General features: G+C 44.7%; 1 protein-coding gene across 1 annotated transcript in view; it reads left to right on the top strand.

Moving 5' to 3' along the window:
• ccdc85a (coiled-coil domain containing 85A) overlaps positions 1-20,577 on the top strand; it is an 873,452-nt gene that overhangs the window by 691,739 nt on the left and 161,136 nt on the right. The window lies entirely within an intron of this gene.

Below are 20,577 nucleotides of genomic sequence, written 5' to 3'. Positions count from 1 at the left end.
GATAGTAGTGGGAAGTTGTGTGTGGAATCAGAGGAGATAGGGGAAGCGTTAAATGAATATTTTTCGTCAGTATTTACAGTAGAGAAAGAAAATGTTGTCGAGGAGAATACTGAGATTCAGACTACTAGGCTAGATGGGATTGAGGTTCACAAGGAGGAGGTGTTAGCAATTTTGGAAAGTGTGAAAATAGATAAGTCCCCTGGGCCAGATGGGATTTATCCTAGGATTCTCTGGGAAGCCAGGGACGAGATTGCAGAGCCTTTGTCCTTGATCTTTATGTCGTCATTGTCGACAGGAATAGTGCCGGAAGACTGGAGGATAGCAAATGTTGTCCCCTTGTTCAAGAAGGGGAGTAGAGACAGCCCTGGTAATTATAGACCTGTGAGCCTTACTTCAGTTGTGGGTAAAATGTTGGAAAAGGTTATAAGAGATAGGATTTATAATCATCTTGAAAAGAATAAGTTCATTAGCGATAGTCAGCACGGTTTTGTGAAGGGTAGGTCGTGCCTCACAAACCTTATTGAGTTTTTCGAGAAGGTGACCAAACAGGTGGATGAGGGTAAAGCAGTGGATGTGGTGTATATGGATTTCAGTAAGGCGTTTGATAAGGTTCCCCACGGTAGGCTATTGCAGAAAATACGGAAGTATGGGGTTGAAGGTGATTTAGAGCTTTGGATCAGAAATTGGCTAGCTGAAAGAAGACAGAGGGTGGTGGTTGATGGCAAATGTTCATCCTGGAGTTTAGTTACTCGTGGTGTACCGCAAGGATCTGTTTTGGGGCCACTGCTGTTTGTCATTTTTATAAATGACCTGGATGAGGGTGTAGAAGGGTGGGTTAGTAAATTTGCGGATGACACGAAGGTCGGTGGAGTTGTGGATAGTGCCGAAGGATGTTGTAGGGTACAGAGGGACATAGATAGGCTGCAGAGCTGGGCTGAGAGATGGCAAATGGAGTTTAATGCGGAAAAGTGTGAGGTGATTCACTTTGGAAGGAGTAACAGGAATGCAGAGTACTGGGCTAATGGGAAGATTCTTGGTAGTGTAGATGAGCAGAGAGATCTTGGTGTCCAGGTACATAAATCCCTGAAAGTTGCGACCCAGGTTAATAGGGCTGTTAAGAAGGCATATGGTGTGTTAGCTTTTATTAGTAGGGGGATCGAGTTTCGGATCCACGAGGTCATGCTGCAGCTGTACAAAACTCTGCTGAGGCCGCACCTGGAGTATTGCGTGCAGTTCTGGTCACCGCATTATAGGAAGGATGTGGAAGCTTTGGAAAGAGTGCAGAGGAGATTTACTCGGATGTTGCCTGGTATGGAGGGAAGGTCTTACGAGGAAAGCATAGGGACTTGAGGTTGTTTTTGTTGGAGAGAAGGAGGAGGAGAGGTGACTTAATAGAGACATATAAGATAATCAGAGGATTAGATAGGGTGGATAGTGAGAGTCTTTTTCCTCGGATGGTGATGGCAAACACGAGGGGACATAGCTTTAAGTTGAGGGGTGATAGATATAGGACAGATGTTAGAGGTAGTTTCTTTACTCAGAGAGTAGTAGGGGCGTGGAACGCCCTGCCTGCAACAGTAGTGGACTCGCCAACTTTAAGGGCATTTAAGTGGTCATTGGATAGACATATGGATGAAAATGGAATAGTGTAGGTCAGATGGTTTCACAGGTCGACGCAACATCGAGGGCCGAAGGGCCTGTACTGTGCTGTAATGTTCTAATTGTAACAGTAATGCTTCACTTTTAAGAGCTTATAGGATTCAATCCATTGTTGCTCAAATATGGACAATGCTAAATGGGTGCCAAGATGAGGAAATAGTGTTCAACCTTTATTATTACTGCAACTTGCATATAATTTTCTCAGATGTTGCACCAAGAAGGAAGGATGCACTTTGCAGAGCAGCCTGGTGTATTCTCCATTGCACCTGTAACGTTTACTAGGACCAGTTAGAGGAGAAAGTTGGACTTTAAGTACTTGTCAAATGAAAGGTTAGTTGGCTTTTATTTACCTTAAAGCCTGACCTCTTTCTTAAATGTGGCACATTAACACTTCAGTGAAAACAGAAGATAGTGCACTTATGCAAGTGCAGTGATATAATACAGTTCATCCAGTTGCTCACTTAAGAAACTATTTCAGAATGATCAAGAATGGCCTCCTTCTGTGCTGTAAATGACTCTACGACTCTGTGAGGCAGATGCAGTTCAGCAAAGATAACAGTATGTTTTGGGAACAATAGAAGAATATGAAAGCACATTCTAAAGGTTAAAACTCTCAATAGATTGGAGGAACACAGATAAGTTTTTTAAAGTTTATTTGGTTAAACCCCAAAGGAAACGATACTAATTTTTACATAATGATACATAAAAGACCTTGCAGTGGCTACATTGAAGCTAAATTTACAGATATGATCTTAAAGACCATGAACTGCAAAATGGAAATCTGTGCTAAAGCACACATGCTAGATAATTAGAGTAATTATAAATTCTTACTGGGCATATGCTATCACTCACTGAATACTCCTTTTCCCCTCAACTAATCACTAACAAAAATGTATCAGCATTTGGAGAAACTGCAGTCATACTTTAATTCTGGTGTGGCATTTTAATGCAATCCATTTCCATATATTACATATGCCACTGTGCACAGTCAGGAACTGACATGCAGAGGCATAAATGTTCATGCTTGCATGTCCAGAGACTGAAGCTGAGCATGTTAATGCCACATTGTAAATTGAATTTGTCTTCGCCTTACTGTATCGTCTTTTACATATTGCCAAATATGATCTTGCTCTCTCAAATGTAAGCTTTGATGTATTAGCCAATCAGATAAAATTCCTGTTTCTAGTTTCCATCAGGGACCTGCTTTGGAATGTATTTTTAATATCATAGGATTCTTTCAGCTAAATCTCAGTTTTGGCTGCTTAACCATTTGAATACTGAGAAATTTCTTCATGCAGTAAGAATCATATTTGATAAAGTCATGGATTAGATTTGTTACGGCCACATAGTGAGATGTTGGTGGTTCCCAATGTTCAGCTCCCATCTGACCACAGCAAGTGTGCTTTGTTATTAGGACTTAACCCCTTGATGTTTTATTTTTCAAGTAAACAGACAGCCACAGGTTTTCTTGTAGGTTAAAAAGAAAATTGTTTATTGATCAATACGCCTTATCCCTAAATTGTTGCAACCACATCCACTCACTCATTTGCCTGCACACACACACACGCACACACACACTGAACAAAGTTCAGTTGAAGACAGTAGATCACTTCTAGTTCACTGCCAGGAGAGCACTGGACTCATCAAATCTGGAGGTGACAAAGGCAACAATGAGGGATTCAGTGGCTGAAGCAGAGGTAGAAATGAGTGATATTATGGAAGTGGAAGTAGGCAGTCATTGTGATGGAAAGGGTATTGTTCGAAACTCATTTTGGGGTCAAATAGAATGACAAGGTTCTGAAAGGTCTATTTGAACTTTACACACTGTCCGTAATAGGGGGTAAAATACGAACAGACGAATTAGAAGCAGCAGTAGGCCACTTGGCCATTCAAGCCTCCTCTGCCGTTTAATAAGTTCCTGGCTGAACTGATTATTCCACATTTCCACCTACCCCTGATAACTTTCCACCCCCTTGCTTATCAAGAATCTATCTCCCTCTGCCTTAAAAATATTCAAAGACTCTGCTTCCACCGTCTTTTGAGGAAGTGAATTCCAAAGACTCACGACCTCAGAGTGAAAACATTTCTCCTCATCACTGTCTTAAATGGGTGACCCCTTATTTTTAAACAGTGACCCTTAGTTCTATATTCTCCCATAAGGGGAAACATCCTTTCCACATCCACCCTGTCAAGACCCCTCAGGATCTTATATGTTTCAATCAAGTTGCCTCTTACTCTTCTAAATTCCAGCAGATACAAGTCTAGCCTGTCCAATCTTGCTTCGTAAGAGAGCCCGCCCATTCCAGGTATCAGTCTAGTAAACTTTCTCTGTACTGCCTCCAACGCATTTACATCCTTCCTTAAATAAGGAGACCAGTACTGTACACAGTATTCCAAATCTGGTTTCACCAATGCCCTGTATAGCTGAAGCATAACCTCCCCTCCCTATTTTTGTATTCAATTCCCCTCGCAATAAACAATAACATTCTATTAGCTTTCCTAATTATGTGCTGTACCTGCATACTAACCTTTTGTGATTCTTGCACTAGGACACCCAGATCCCTCTGCATCTCAGAGCTCTGTAATTTCTCACCATTTAGATAATATGCTTCTTTTTTACTCTTCCTGCCAAAGTGGACAATTTCACACTTTCCCACATTAAACTCCATTTGCCAGGTCTTTGGCCACTCACTTAACCTATCTATATCCCTTTGTAGCCCCCTTATGTCCTCTTGACAAGTTACTTTCCTACTTATCTTTGTGTCATCAGCAAATTTAACAACCATACCTTCGGTCCCTTCATCTAAGTAATTTATATAAATTGCAAAAAGTTGAGGCCCCAGCACAGATTCCTGTGGCACACCACTCATTACATCTTGCCAACCAGAAAATGACCCATTTATGTCTACTGTCTGTTTCCTGTTAGCTAGCCAATCTTCTATCCATACCAATATGTTACCTCCCTGCACCATGAGTTTTTATTTTCTGCAATAACCTTTGATGTGGCACCTTATCAAATGCCTTTTGGAAATCTTAGTACAATACGTCCACTGGTTCCCCTTTATCCACAGCACATGTAACTCCCTCAAAGAACTCCAATAAATTGGTTAAACATGATTTCCCTTCCACAAAACCATGTTGACTCTGCCTGATTATCTTGAATTTTTCTAAATGCCCTACCATACCGTCTTTAATAATAGCTTCTCACATTTTCCTTAAGACAGATGTTAAGCCAAATGGCCTGTAGTTTCCTGCTTTCCGTTTCCCTCCCTTTTTGAATAAAGGAGTTACATTCGCTATTTTCCAATCTAACGGAATCTTCCCCGAATCTAGGGAATTTTGGAAAAGTAAAACTAAAGCATCAATTATCTCACTACTCACTTTATTTAAAACCCTAGGATGAAGTCCATCAGGACCCGAAGACTTGTCAACCCACAACTCCAACAATTTGTTCAGTACCACTTCCCTGGTGATTGTAATCTTCTTGAGTTCCTCCCTCCCTTCCATTTCCTGACTTACAGCTAATATTGGGATGTTACTTGTATCCTCAATAGTGAAGACCAATGCAAAATATCTGTTCAATTCATCTGCCATCTCCTTATTATCCATTATTAATTCCCCAGACTCACTTTCTAGAGGACTAACGTTCACTTTGTTAACTTTTCTTTTTTAAATATCTATGGAAACTCTTACTATCTGTCTTTATATTTCTAGCTAGCTTTCTCTCGTACTCTAATTTTAGCTTCCTTATTAATCTTTTAGTCATTCTTTACTGTTTTTTATATTCTGTCCAATCTTCTGATCTGCCTCCCAGCTTTGCACAATTATAGGCTTTTTCTTTAAGTTTGATACTATCTTTAACTGTTTTAGTTAACCATAGATGGCGGGTCCCACCTTGGAATGTTTCTTTCTCGTTGAAATATATCTAGTCTGTGTATTCTGAAATATCCCCTTAAATGCCTACCACTGCATCTCTATTGACCTATCCCTTTACCAATTCACTTTAGCTAGCTCTGCTTTCATGCCCTCATAATTGCCCTTATTTAAGTTTAAAATACTAGTCTTGGACCCACTCTTCTCTTCCTCAAACTGAATGTAAACTTCAATCATATTGTGATCGCTGCTACCTAGGGGTGCCTTAATTATGAGGTCATTAATTAATCCTATCTCGTTGCACAATACCAGATCTAGTATAGCCTGCTCTCTAGTTGGCTCCAGAACGTATTGTTCCAAGAAATTATCCTGAAAACATTCTATGTACTCCTCATCTAGGCTACCTCTACCCATCTGATTTTTCCAGTCTAGATGTAGGTTAAAATCCCCCATAATTATATCTGTATCTTTCTGACAAGCAGCCATTATTTCTTCCTTTATACCCCATCCCACAGTGTGGTTAATGTTAGGTGGCCTGTACACCACTCCCACAAATGACTTCTTGCCTTTATGATTTCTCATCTCTACCCAAACTGCTTCTACATCTTGGTCTCCTGAACTTAGGTCATCCCTCTCCATTGCGCTAATGCCATCATTAATTAACAGAGCTACCCCTCCACCTTTTCGGAGGTGAGGGTATGGAGTTTGCAATAGGGACTGAAGATAATTTTGGTCTCCTGATATTTAACTGGAGGAAATTGCTGCTTATCCAAGACGACATATTGGACAAGCAGGCTGACAACTCAGAGTCAGGGGAGAGATCAAGAGATGTGATGGGGTGATAGTGCCAGCTGTCATCAGCATACATGTGAGACCTGATCCCATGTCTTGATATCAGTAGTGATGATATCACTAATGCCAACATATGGGTCAGGAAGAGGGGAAACCCAAAGATAGATCCTCGGGAGACTTTGGAGGTAGCAGTGCAGGGGCAGAAAAAGAAGCCATTGCTGGAAATGCTGTGGCTATGATCGGCTAGATAAGAATGGAACCAAATGAGGGCAGCTCCACTGATCTGGGCAACAGAGGAGGGGTGTTGGAAAATGTTGTGTCAGAAAGGCTGCAGAGAGGAGGGATATGGCACCATGGTCATTGTCACAGAGGTTGTCATTTGTGACCTTAGTTAGAGTTGTTTCAGGATGGAAACCTGATTGGAGAGATTCAAACATGGAGTTGCAGGATAAATGAGCACAAACTTAGGCAATGAAAACACATTCAAGGTCATTGGTGAGGAAGGGAATATTAGAGATAGGATAATGGAACTGTGGGTGAGTTTTATGAGGTGGCAGTTGATAATGTTGGTTTTGAAAGGGAGATGGGCAGTAACTGAGGAAAAAGAACTATTTACAATGTCTGCTGGCATGGGAGCCATAAAAGGAAATTGGGTGAACAGCAGTTTAGTGTGAATGGTATCAAGGCAGCAGGATGTAGGTTTCATGGACAAGATGATCTTGGAGAAGGCCAGTGGGGATACAAGAGGGAAAACAGAGAGAGATGTGAGTTCAGGGTTAAGGCAGAGGGAAACCTTGAGAAAAGCTAGAGGGGAATACAGCAGAGGATGCTGAACAATATCTCAGTCTGAGTGACAAGGAATTTCATGATCTACTCACATTTTTGTTCGAGATGAGGGTGGTGGGGGCGGAGGAGAGGGACCTAAGGAGCCAGTTGGTAGTGGAAAAAAGAACCTGAGGCGATCTTTGCTTTCCAGGATGATCCTGGTGCATTGAGTGGTTCTGGCAGAGGAGAGCAAAGCCTGATGGTGCTTGTTATAGTCCAGCCAAATTGAACCAAACCAGTGCTGCATCAGATACACTGGCCTCAAGTCTGTGCCCCTTGGACTTGAGGGAGCAATGCTGCAGGCCGCATAAGGGGAAATGGTTATGGTGGGAGAGAAAAAGGGATTTGCTGGGGAAAGAGGCATCAAAGATGGATGTGAGGGTGTGGTTGAGCAGGTTGACAGCTGCAGAAGTATCGTGGCAAATGAAGATCCATAGACTAGCTAGTTGGCAGTTTGAAAGTGCAGTTGTAAGTGACTGGGTTACAGAAGGAAGAGGGTTTGGAAATGGATATGGCAATGTGGCTGGTGAGGGAGATAAGGAAGTGGTCCAAGATGATCTTATCTGTAATCTAGATGATGGATGTAGAGAAGCTGAATGAGATTGCAAGGCCAAGGGGGTAGCCATAAGAAGGTAGAGATTAAGAGACAACAGGAAGGTAGTAAAATCAAAGGAGAGAGGGTTAAGGTAAATTGAGTTGGATTTTGAAATCAGCAAACATGAGAAGTTGCTCAGTGCTGAGGAAGGAAAGGAGGGAGTATATCTCAGCAAGAAATTTAGGTCATGATTGTACACAACAACAATTTTGAAGGAGAGGTGTGAGGAATAAGGTGAAGGATAAGATACCAGAGGATTCCAAAGGGTGATAAAAGCTTCATGGCCACCACAGAGTTTTGGGCAGGGCAGATGGTGAGAAGCATAGAGGGGCAAGGAGAGTTTAGCTAGGACAATGTGTCACCATCCATGATTTCCATCAAAAGCCATGATAATGCCATTATCCACAATAAGGTCTTGATGGCAAGGGTCATGTTTGCAAATGTGAATGAAAAATTCTGGAGGAAAATGCAGAGATGGCATTGGTTGTTGATGCATTGGCAGTGTCCAAAGCTCTGGTGGTTGTAATGAAGGGGAGGGGAAGGAAGTTGGCAAAAATTGCCTCCTGTAGGCATGCTGTGTGGGAAAGTCAGCGAGCAATTCCAGTGAGCTAGAAGGCTGACCTGCTGCTGTCACATTTAAGCATCTTTTGGTATTTCTAACACTTTTATGATTATAATCTCTTGTTTACTGATCTAACAGTAGGAACATACTCTGAGGTTATCTTGAACATAATTATATTTTCCCTCCTATCCAAAACAATACTGACATGGTTAAACCTTGAATATGTACATGCCCTGTCATTCTGAGCACAAAAAGCAATACAGGGCCATTGTTCTGATTAAAAACTATCATCTTATAACAGACAACAAGGCCTTATTTGTGATTCATTTTATCATCTTGTGTATATGTTGGCACACACTTTAAATACTTCAGGAAAGTAAAGAATTCTTCCAGAAAAAAACAAAATCCACTAAATAATGCCTTGATTTGCTGTCGCTGGACCATTTGCTTAAGTTTGGACCTTTCCCAGTGTGCCAATATGGCAGACCATTGTCATCACAGGGAGTGGGTTGCCTGAGAATATTTCCCAAATGCTAACACACCCCTTAAGCAATATTTGGTCACCTTTATGGCAGTGAAGTTTCGTTTTATGAGTAGGATTATTTTTACATGGGGGAAGAAATGGTCTACAGTAAACTGTGTACAAGCAAATCAATAATTCAATGAAAAGGTTTCAATGAGTATCAGAAGACTCCTCAAATTGAATTATTGCCTTAAATTCACTACTGTTCTTTATAATATAAGGGTGAGTTGTTTTTTTTCATTACTTATTTATGTGACAAGTGTACCGATTGTGGCAAAAATAGTATCATGGAGGTGGAAGTATAGCAAAGTTATTAGTAATGGAAGACTGATGGTACATGGAACCATCTACAGCTCCAGGACTATATCATGAGGCTTGTTTCGGGAAGTATTTTGTATTAGTCCATATATCTCTGTGATCTTGTAATGCAAAATGTGGTGCTACTTGCATACTGTGGGCTGAATTTAGTGCAGGTGTTTGGAGCGGGAATGGAGGCATGGGGGGGTGGGGCCGGAGAATCGCGCCGAACATGTTCGTCTGGAAATCCAATGTCGTGATGTTGGTTCTGGATTTAGTCAACAGGTGGAAAGCAATTTAAATTGTAGAACACTTTGAATACATTAGCATGTTCTTCATTGCAATTCAATGAGGGGGCTTGGAATTAAGTAGACAATGGGTGGCCTTCACATGCCTTCAGATTTATGGCCGTTGAAAGCTGGTGGCACCGAGGCGAGGCCTCAGTACCGTAACGGGTAGGCAACCATGTCCAGCACTGCATAGGGGAAGAGAGGAGCGTAGATGCCATTGTCAACCAACAGGGGGTCTTGGCCTCAGGTGGGAGTACTGGGTGAGCAGGGTCTCGGTGGCCTGCAAGTGGGTGGGGGGGAGGCTTGGTTTTAGGTGACTGTATCAGGTGGCCAAACTGTTGGGTGAGCTGTTGAGTTGCCCATATTGCTGGGTGAGACGGTTGACTATCAGCAAGGGCGGGCACCAAGGGCCATCAGGGAGTCTGCCGGGAGAAGTATCATAGGCACAGCTTCCAAGGCAGGGTCGTCTCTGCATTGACAGCGCTCTGGAGGCCCACTGATCACCTGGCATGGGTGTCATACACCGTGGGCTGGATTTTAAGAGCCCACCATTACCCTCTGTGGTGAGCTCAAGGGCCACACGCCGAAGAGCTGCTGTGATCTCCCACGCGGTGACTCATTTAAATTGCCGGGATAGCCCCCCCACCATCATGTGGAGAGGGCAGGCTGTCTGTTGCCGGTAGTGGTGTCAGCTGCCTGTGTGCAGGCGCTGGCGCCCTTTTTAAAGGGCAGCCAGTCCTGCTGGCAAATTTGAATTTTTGAAGTGAACTTCCCCAAAATTTACAAAATAAAATTGTAACGCCCCTTTCCAACCCTCCAGTAAAAATTAGAATAGGTTTTTGCCCTTCCCCCCCAAACACTTCCGTTTGAATTCTGACCTTCCACCCCCAGATTGCACAAAGTTGAAAGTGCACCCCTTCCCACTATCCCCTACACTGATGATGCTTATTTGACCCCGTGCCCCCGATGCAGTAAAAATCTTAGCTGCTCCCCCATCTCCACCAGTGTCACGCCTGTTTTCACCAGACGGGGACTTGAAGGCAGGGGAGTGCCAGCCGCCACGCAGAAGATCACGGCGGACACAGAGGTAAGTTGATTTTAATTGATTCATCTCATTAATTTAAATATTTAAATCCCGGTCCCGTCGCCCAGCTGTTGAGAGGATTGGGACGATCCCTTCCGGCGTCGTCTCTGTGGCGGCCTCTGCCGCAGCCATCTTCTGCTCTACCACCAACCCCCCTACCCCACTCCATGGAGCCTAACGTCTTGGGCTTGATGAAATCCAGCCCCCTGTCTTTTTGGACCCTGCTGTCGTGAAACAGCCATGGATTCATTTACCGCACAGAAAGAGGCCATTTGGCCCCATCGAGTCCATGTCGGCTCTCCACGGAGTTATCCAGTCATGCACACTCCGACGGAGCAAGGGCAGCTGCGTCTGCCCGTGAAGCTCCAGGATGAGAGCAGCAGCAGCCAGCCATACCAAGAAGGGCCCACCTATGCCAGAGAGTGAAACAGACTCAAATCAGCTACATTCAAACGTCCAAGCGGCATAGTCAGCGAAGACTACGGCTCTCCAGGGAGGCCGTCACTGACTTATGCACCCTGCTGCAGGACGAGTTGTGATATATGGGATTCAATGGTCACCCGATGCCCATGTCGCTGAAGTTCACCGTGGCCTAAACCTTTAGAATCATTCCAAGGATAAACCAGGGACATATCTGGGGTCTTCCAGGTAGCAGCCTACTACTGCATCAAGGAAGTGACCAATGTCCTGTTTAAGAGCACCGGCGACTATGTGTGCTACTGAACCGACCCTGACAGTCAGGACAAGAGGGCTATTAGATACTCCCAGGTGCAAGGTGAGATAGATTGCACGCATGCAGCCATCAAGGACCAGCCAGCCACCTTCATCAACAGGAAGGGCTTTCATTCCATCAACGTGTGACTGGTCTGCGACCACTGAAAGCATTTTCTGCAGGTCTGTGCCCGCTCGCCAGGAAACAGCCACAGCACCTACATACTTCAACAATCCCAGGTGCCACAGCTCTTCAGGCTTCCCTCCCTCTTTCAGGGATGGATTCTCAGGGACAAGGGCCACCCAGTGAAGATTCTGATGCCTGTGAGGAACCCTCACAATTCAGCAGAGGAGAGGTACAACACATGTCACGGCTCCACCCGAGCAGGCCATTGTGCTGCTGAAGGTGAGATTCTGTTGCCTAGATCAATCCGGTGGAGCCCTGCAGTATGCCACGGTCTCGCATATCATTGTGGTCTGCTGTGTTCTGCACAAACTTGTACTGCAGAGGGGGAGACCTTGCATGATGATGTGTGACACTCCTCCACCGACGAGGAGGACGTGGAGGAGGGAGAGGAGCAAGCAGCACTGGATGTTGAAGCCCTTGCACCAGGGTCTAGGCAGATTGAGCGACGGCCGTTCTCTGGCTGCCTGCAGCCTGGAAGGCTCCGGCTGCCTGAGGGTTTCTTGCACAGGTGCAGGACTCTGCTCAGGCATCGTAGCTCCTGGAGCTGGCTCACAGGCTGAGGAGCCGCTCTCCACACTCAGAGCACTCTGAGGGGAGCCCTGAGCTGTGGATGTCAGCCTGTCCTCCCTTTCAAGGCTCATTTGAACCTCCCTGCTCACCAGAGAAGGAAAAGGAGCTGGAAAAGACTCCAGGTGCCTCTTCCTTCTTTCGTCTTGCCACTGCTGCATTGAACTCCTGGCCAAGGTAATGGTGTGCAGGTCTGCGCGCATTTGTGGGATCTGGCTCTCCAACCTGTCGACGGAGGAAGCCATGTGCTCACATGGCAGCAGTCATTGCATGGATGGACCCCTCCATCATCTGCTCATGGCTGTGCATTGCCTCTGGTATCTCTGCCAGATATTGCATTACCCCTCTGTGAAGCTCCAGCATGCCCTGTTCTGTCAACACCAATGGTTCGTCAGGAACCCGGGGCTCAGCAAGTGCCTGGTCACATTCCTCCAACTGTCAGAGGCCTCGTCTGTCTCAGTCTCAACCAGCTGCTCAGGCGTGTGTGCTGTGCTCTCACCAGCTTGTGACTCTGCAGCCGAGAGGAAACCCACCGAGATGAAAGTATCTGCACTGGTGGAAGGTGCTGGAGAGTCATGGAACAGTGCTTTCCCTGAATGTGGTTCCTCCTCAGCGGTGGACATATGGCCCCCTTCTGCTGGAGTCTCTTGCGAGTGTATGAGAGTGTATGACCTGTATGAGAGAACACAAACATGTGTGGGTTTGGTTGTGCAGATCTCTTCATGCCAACCATGTGTGATGTGGTTTTCCAGAAGTGAACTATATTTCAATTGAAGACGATCTTCACTCTCTCATGCGGAGAGTCCCGTCTCTCAGTTAGATATGGAGCAGCCGCCCTGGGTCCCTACTAATTCTAGTGCTGCCTCCTCAGCTGTGGAGAGAGGCCAAATATCTGGGATGCTTCCGCCAGTCCAGGATGTCTCCCTGCTGTTATGGGCCCTTCTTGTCCTGCAAGTGGGAGAAGCAAATAATCATACTTCGCAGAGAGATCAACATGACAGTTCTGCTAGTGTCAGCGCCTCCTCCCATACTGGTGCATCAAATAGAGCTCAAGCTCCCGTCCGCTCTCAGGGCAGTTAATGAGGGTAAAGTATGAAAGAAGGTGGCCTGTGTCCGAAATGCAGCCATGCATCTGTCAGGATGAGGTGATGCCTAACCCCCTCTGCCAGTGCAGTTGTGATGCCTCCCTCCCCATGTTCCACTTCCTCCTGCATAGACATTTGCAATTCCTAAAAGCAAGAGAGATATGGAGCAGTCACCTTGGCAGAATGAAAGAAATCGTTGACCCTCATGTGGGGAGGACCCCATGGCTGCTAACCTTGTGGTGCAGCCAGCCTGTTCTTTTTAAAGGCTGGCTGTGCCTCTGTCAGAGAAGCTGCACTGAAATAAATTTAAAACATAGAAAATTGAACACCACAGCAGACAGAGGATTGCAGAATGACCGATATGACTCTGGATGCATTTGTGGTGGAAGTGGGCAGGAGGAGAGAGGCCACGGTTCTGTGGGGGTCCAGGAGGCCTTCAGAGGGGAGAGGGAGCAGGTAGCTGGGGAGGTCAATTCCTGGATTCTGGACCCGAGGACCTGGCAGCAGTGCCACAAGAAGTCTAATGACCTCATGCAGGTGGTCAAGGTCAGTGAATGCATCTTCACATGACACCAGCTACCCACCACAACACCAATCTCTCACACTGCTCAATGCACCACACATCCCCATTGCTTACCCAGCAGCAGTCCCTGGCACTCAGGACTCACGCCTAACAGTCAGATACTCCATCTCACCCTCGTAAATCTACCAATGCTGCTAGTCTCACACCCACACCACACTGCCTCGACATAGCTACAGCTATTCAGCAATGGCGGGCATACCACTCAAACACAGTGCTACATAGCCACTGACATTCTGTCTCTCTTTTGCAGCTCCAAGAGTAAGAAAGAGAGAGAGTAAGGGCACAGTACTGATGATGAGGCCCAGTCACTTGATCTGACACTCGCAGCCACCAACTTAGATATTGGTGTTAATGGTTTGATTATGTACAGGTGACGGGTGTTAATTGGGTTTTACTTGAGCACTTATAAGCAGACACTCACTGAGACTGGTGGAGGGTTTTGAGTGAGGAGTTATATGTTTGTAATCCTTTTACTCTATACAATAAGTGTGAAACTGAGTAAAGATGGGCTCCAGCATTATCCTTCCAAAACAAGCTTTCTGAAGTTTAACAACTGGTACCTAGCACTGTATGAACCCTAGAGGCTAGTATAGTGTTGGGAGCAGCACATGGTGAGTAATCTGGGCATGAGTGGGCTGCAGCCAGACCAGAGGTAAATGATGGTTCATGTGTCAGCTCCCCTGGAGGGCAAGGTCGCAAACGTGTTCCATTACGGAGGACTCAAATGAGGAAATCAGTGGGGCGGCATGCAGGAGAATGCTAATGGGCATGCACACGAAGATGCTGGTGCATTGGCTGACCTGTCAGACAGCGTCCTTTCACTGTCAAGGAGCATGAAGGAGACCAGCAACTTGGCAGAGGGCATTGCACAGACCTTGCCTTCTCTGCCGCATCTTCTCCATCTCCCTGCCATCCTGCAGACCCAGAGGCACTCCACAGCCGCCCCCATACCTGTTGTAGCCTTTGTGTGGACAGGCCACTTATTACCCTGACACCCTGTAAGAATGCAGTAAAACTCCACAGCAACACAAAAGACTTCCAGAAACACTTCCGAGTACTTCCACACACTTTGCAAAGGAAAAACTTGTCAAAAATTACCTTGCTTCCAATTTGGTCGCCTGGCCCTTTAAGGAACGTCAAGACACCATGTTGCAACATCACGCTGAGATCTTTGAAGAATGGTGAACGAATTGTTACGACCAGGTGACAAATGTGTCTAGGGGTCTTTTGCTGTCTTTGCCTGGTCTTATTGTAACAGGGTTTTATTTTAAAACACACTGTGTTTTGAGCTCCCCTTTTTGTGAATCTTTGTTCACAGTTTTCCAATTATAAGACAAAGAAACCAATTCACACAGGCTTTCTGAGGTTTAAAGAAGAAAGATGAAATTTTATTAAAAGTTAAACTTGAGATCCAATATGGTTCACGCCTACGGATATACGATGCGCCCACGCTAGCATGCACACGTGATACACACATGCAAATAGGGACAGAAAAAAGGAGAGGAAAATATAGTAGCGAGGGTTTTGAGGCAATATCAGAAGAGTTTCTTGTTTACTGTGCTTCGAGCTCACTTTAGTCCTTTTGTAAGTAGTCTTGTTTTTCGTTGGGGCCAAGTATTCTTAAAGCTTGTTCACTGTAGGAGACTTTTTTCTCCTTGAGGTTCATGTGTCTTCACAAGTTTCAGTTCCCTGAGAGATGAGCGGGCAGACAGGAGAGGGTTTCGCTTCAGTTCCAGGAGCACGTGGCTTTCTGAGTTCAAATCCCTTGATGGAAGTTCAAATCTCAACAGCCAGCTAGTCATGTGACTAAAATTGGTCTCACCATTTCTTCTGCTTAAGCAGTCAACCTGGAATGCTAACTCCCCCCACCTTTAGCGTCTGGTAATCAAAAGTCCATTGTTGGTTGAATGGGTCAGGGCATGTTCCTTTGTCCCTTGTTCCAACTCTGCTAGTTACTATGTAAATGTCTTTCCAGTCAGGAGCTTGCAATTTTAAATTTATGTTTATGTGGCGAAATCATGTATGCCTCAGTCTTGGCAGATGGGGGGTTTGCCTGACAGAATACATACACAGAACCTGAATAGTCCAGATTTGGAATTCTGGCATCATATCAGCCGGATGGCTGTGTGATGTCAGGATAGTGTGGATTCAATGCCTTCTGTGCATGCAGGGGACACATCTACGTGCACCCTTCTCTTGCTGCAAAGCCACGCGGGCCATGCAGGAAGTGGCTAGTGGCGCAGGGTACTCCACAAAAGTGGCACTGGGCCTCCATAGCACCACGAGAGGCATTGCTATAAAAGGGAATTTTTAGCCCCAGAGTCTTAAAGGCAAAAGACAAAAGCTGTTGCAATTTTTTTTTTATTTGTTCTTGGGATGTGAGCATCACTGGCAAGGCCAGCATTTATTGCTCATCCCTAATTGCCCTTGAGAAGGTGGTGGTGAGTTGCCTTCTTGAACTACTGCAGTCCATGTGGTGTGGGTACACACACAGTGCTGTTAGGGAGGATGTTCCAGGATTTTGACCCAGTGACAGTGAAGAATGACAATATAGTCCCAAGTCAGGATGGTATGTGACTTGAAGGGGAACTTGCAGGTGGTGGTGTTCCTTTGTAGATTGTAGAAGTTGCAGATTTGGCAGATGTTGTCGAAGGAGCTTAGGCAAGTTGCTACAGTGCATCTTGTAGGTGGTACACAATTATTTGTGTGCGTCACTGTGTGTAGATTATCTTTGTCACACATGTTGCATTGTTGCTCCTGAGTGGTGGGTGAAGAACAAACTTGTCATTGTAGGCTTGGTGGGAACTCACATAAATTTTGATACTTAATACAAATTGCTTAGAGAGTTTACACTGCTATAGGACGATAGGATTCTTTGAGTGTTGACAGTGTCAGCATTAAGAAGTATATTGTGTCAATGGAACAGCTCCTGACAGGACAGATATTTTTGCCTATGATACTTCGAATTAGGCAGTTCTGATGAATTTGTCTTTCGGAATAAAAATTAAAGAAGAAAGTACATTGGTTTGAGTGCTTTGTAAGTACAAGACAAAACAGTATTTTCTGAGAATCTTTGGCTTGGCTGGGTATAATGATTTTGTTCAGTATATCAGTGGGGAATGAACAATTTTCTTCCCCCAAACTTTGCACCCTGTACCAGTATCCTACAGCAGGTGTAGCACAGGAAAACTTAGGGATAACATTCTGTCAAATGTGACTGCTGCAAAAATTATGGATGGTGGCCTCATCTTTAGACAAACTCCATTACTGTCCCACTGTAAAGATAAAGTCCATTTCCCACAACAGACATTTGAATGACTTTTGTCAACAACATCGCCAAGTTATGGACACTTTCTGCTATGATAACGTATCCACTGTGAAGCCTGTTGAGATTCTTTAACCTATTTTCTTATGATCCTGCAACTATGAGGTTGAAATACAGATCTAGAGATGAAAGGATAATGTTTGAAGCCACCATGCACACACACCTTTTAATAGTTTAAATTTCAATCTCGCTGCCTAATTCCCTTGCCACTATTTCTTTATGATCCCATCACTGACATTTCTGTCTAAGGCAGAATGGTGAGACATTCAGGAGCTCTGCTTTCTCTCGCAGAGTGGCTTTTGATTTTTCCTTAAGAGCTGAAAACAATAAAATGATGCGGTCAGTTGTGGAAGATTACATTGTGAAAGTTAGAGGTTTGTGTGCAACTTACAGATAAGTTCGCCATTTAGTGACGAGCTTTATTCTTCAGAACTGAAGTATCAGCGATACAGAAAAGAAATGGTGTAATGCTGATGGCATGCCGAATTAATGTTCGTCTGATGTTTTTAGAGTCATAGCGTTTTACAGCACAGAAACAGGCCCTTCAGCCCAACGCGCCTGCGCTGACCATCAAGCACCCGTCCTAACTAATCCCAACTCCCCGCACTTGGCCCGTAGCCTAGTATGTTATGGCATTTCAAGTGCCCATCTAAATATTTCTTGAATGTCGTGAGTGTTCCTGCCTCTACTACTGATTCAGACAATGTGTTACAGATTCCAACCACCCTCTGGGTGAAAAAATTCCTCCTCAATCCCCCTCTAAACCTCCTGCCCCTTACCTTAAATCTATGCCCCCTAGTTATTGACCTCTTCGCTAAGGGAAAAAGTCTCTTCCTATCTATCCTATCAATGCCCCTTATAATCTTGTATATCTCAATCAGGTCCCCCCTCAGCCCTCTCTGCTCCCATGAAAACAACCCCAACCTATCTAGTCTGTCTTCATAACTGAAATGCTCCAGCCCAGGCAACATCCTGGTGAATCTCCTCTGCACCCTCCCCATTGCATTCAGATCCTTCCTATAGTGTGGTGACCAGAACTGTACACAGTACTCCAACTGTGGCCTAACCAGCGTTTTATACAGCTCCATCATAACCTCCATGCTCTTATATTCTATGCCTCGGCTAATAAAGGAAAGTATCCCGTATGCTTTCCTAACCACCTTATCTACCTGTGCTGCTGCCTTCACTGATCTATGGACAAGCACCCCAAGGTCCCTCTGACACTCTGCACTCCCTAGGGTCCTACCATCAATTGTATATTCCATTGTCTTGTTAGACCTCCCAAAGTGCATCACCTCACACTTCTCAGGATGAAACTCCATTTGCCACTGCTCCGCCCATCTTACCAGCCCATTGATATTATCCTGTAGTCTAGGGCTTTCCTCCTCACTATTTACAACACAACCAATTTTCGTGTCGTCTGCGAACTTACTGATCATACCTCCTATATTCACGTCTAAATCATTAATGTACACTACAAACAGTAAGGGTCCCAGCACCGATCCCTGCAGTACACCACTGGTCACAGGCTTCCACTCGCAGAAACAACCCTTGACCATCACCCTCTGCCTCCTGCCACTAAGCCAATTTTGAATCCAGTTTGCCAAATTACCCTGGATTTCATGGGCCTTTACTTTCTTAACCAATTTCCCATGCGGGACCTTATCAAAAGCCGTACTGAAGTCCATGCAGACTACATGAACTGGTTTACCCTCAACTACACTGCTAGTCACTGCCTCGAAAAATTCTATCAAATTTGTTAGACACGATTTCCCCCGACAAAGCCATGCTGACTATCCCTGATTAATCCCTGCCTTTCCATGTGGAGATTAATCCTGACCCTCAGAATTTTTTCCAATAATTTCCCTACCACTGATGTTAGACTCACCGGCCTGTAATTACCTGGTTTATCCCTGCTACCCTTCTTATATAATGGTATCACATTCGCTGTGCTCCAATCCTCTGGTACCTTTCCTGTGGCCAGAGAGGATCTGAAAATTTATGTCAGAGCCCCTGCTATCTCCTCCCTTGCCTCACATAGTGGCCTGGGATACATCTCATCTGGGCCTGGGGATTTATCCACCTTCAAGCCTGCTAGTACAGCTAATATCTCCTCTTTTTCAATGCTAATTTGATCAAGTGTATCACAATCCCCTTCCCTGATCACTACACCTACATCGTCCCTCTCCATAGTGAACACAGATGAAAAATAATCATTCAAAACCTCACCTATGTCCTCCGGCTCCACACAGAGATTGCCTCTTTGATCCCTAATGGGCCCCACTTTTTCCTTGGTTATCCTCTTTCCCTTAACATACTTATAAAATGCCTTGGGATTTTCTTTTGTCTGACAGTGATTTTTCATGCCCCCTCTTCGCTCTCCTAATTACTTTTTAAAGTACTCCCCTACATTTTCTGTACTCCTCTAGGGCCTCTGCTGATTTCAGCACTCTGAATCTGCCATATGCCTCCTTTTTTTTCCTTATCCAATCCTCTACATCCCTTGACATCCAGGGTTCCCTTGACCTGTTGGTCCTACCCTTCACCTTTACAGGAACATGCTGCACCTGAACCCTCACAATTTCCCTTCTATATGACTCCCACTGGTCTGATGTAGACTTTTCTATAAGAAGCTGCTCCCAGTTCACTTTGACTAGATCCTGTCTTATCATATTGAAATCTGCCGTTCCTGCATTCAGTACTCTTATTTCCGGACCCTCTATGTCCTTTTCCATAACAATCTTAAATGTTGCAGAGTTATGGTCACTATCCCCGAAATGCTCCCCCACTGCCACTTCTACCACTTGTCCAGCTTCATTCCCTCGGATTAAGTCCAGTAGTGTTCCACCTCTTGTAGGACTCTCTATGTGCTGGCTCAAAAATCTCTCCTGAATGCACTTGAAGAACTTCACCCCCTTTAAGCTTTTTGCACTAATACTATCCCCTCTAATATAGGGGAAGTCGAAATCCCCTGCTATTATTACCCTATTATTATTGCAGAAACAGGCCCAGTGATCCAAGAATCTAAAGCCCTCCCTCCTGCACCATCTCCCGAACTGTGCATTCATCTGCTCTAACCTGCTATTCATATACTCACTAGCCCGTGGCACTGGAAGAAACCCAGAGATTAACAACCTTTGAGGTCCTACTTTTTAATCTACTGCCTAGCTCCCTAAATTCTTTTTGCAGGACCTCATCCCTCTTTCTACCTATGTCATTGGTACCAACGTGGACCACGACCTCCGGCTGTGCACTTTCATTATTTCTTTCCATTATTTTGCCACTTGATCATTTCTCTTAATGAGAATGATACAAAAGATGATAACAGTTCTGTTCCAATTCATTTGAAATAATTGATTTAATTACTTTCTATGAATCGATTTTTTTCCCCGAATACAGCAATAGTGGAGTCTGCTCGACAGAGATACTGAGGTTTTCACTTGTGATGAAGTTAAAAATGGCACCCTCAGACTAAGCTAAGAGATTTGGACTGACCATTTTTAGAGCATCAGTTAGATTTTTATGCAAGGTCTAAAAGCAGTATACCATTAGAAATGTCTGTGCTCTTTTTATTGCAAACTGTTGTTGTGAGGTTCAACAATCTTCTGACTTCTTCTAT

This window comes from Heterodontus francisci, chromosome 13 (genome assembly GCF_036365525.1).
Source record: "Heterodontus francisci isolate sHetFra1 chromosome 13, sHetFra1.hap1, whole genome shotgun sequence".
In the NCBI taxonomy this organism is placed as follows: domain Eukaryota; kingdom Metazoa; phylum Chordata; class Chondrichthyes; order Heterodontiformes; family Heterodontidae; genus Heterodontus; species Heterodontus francisci.
This window is presented reverse-complemented; position numbering and strand designations above follow the sequence as displayed.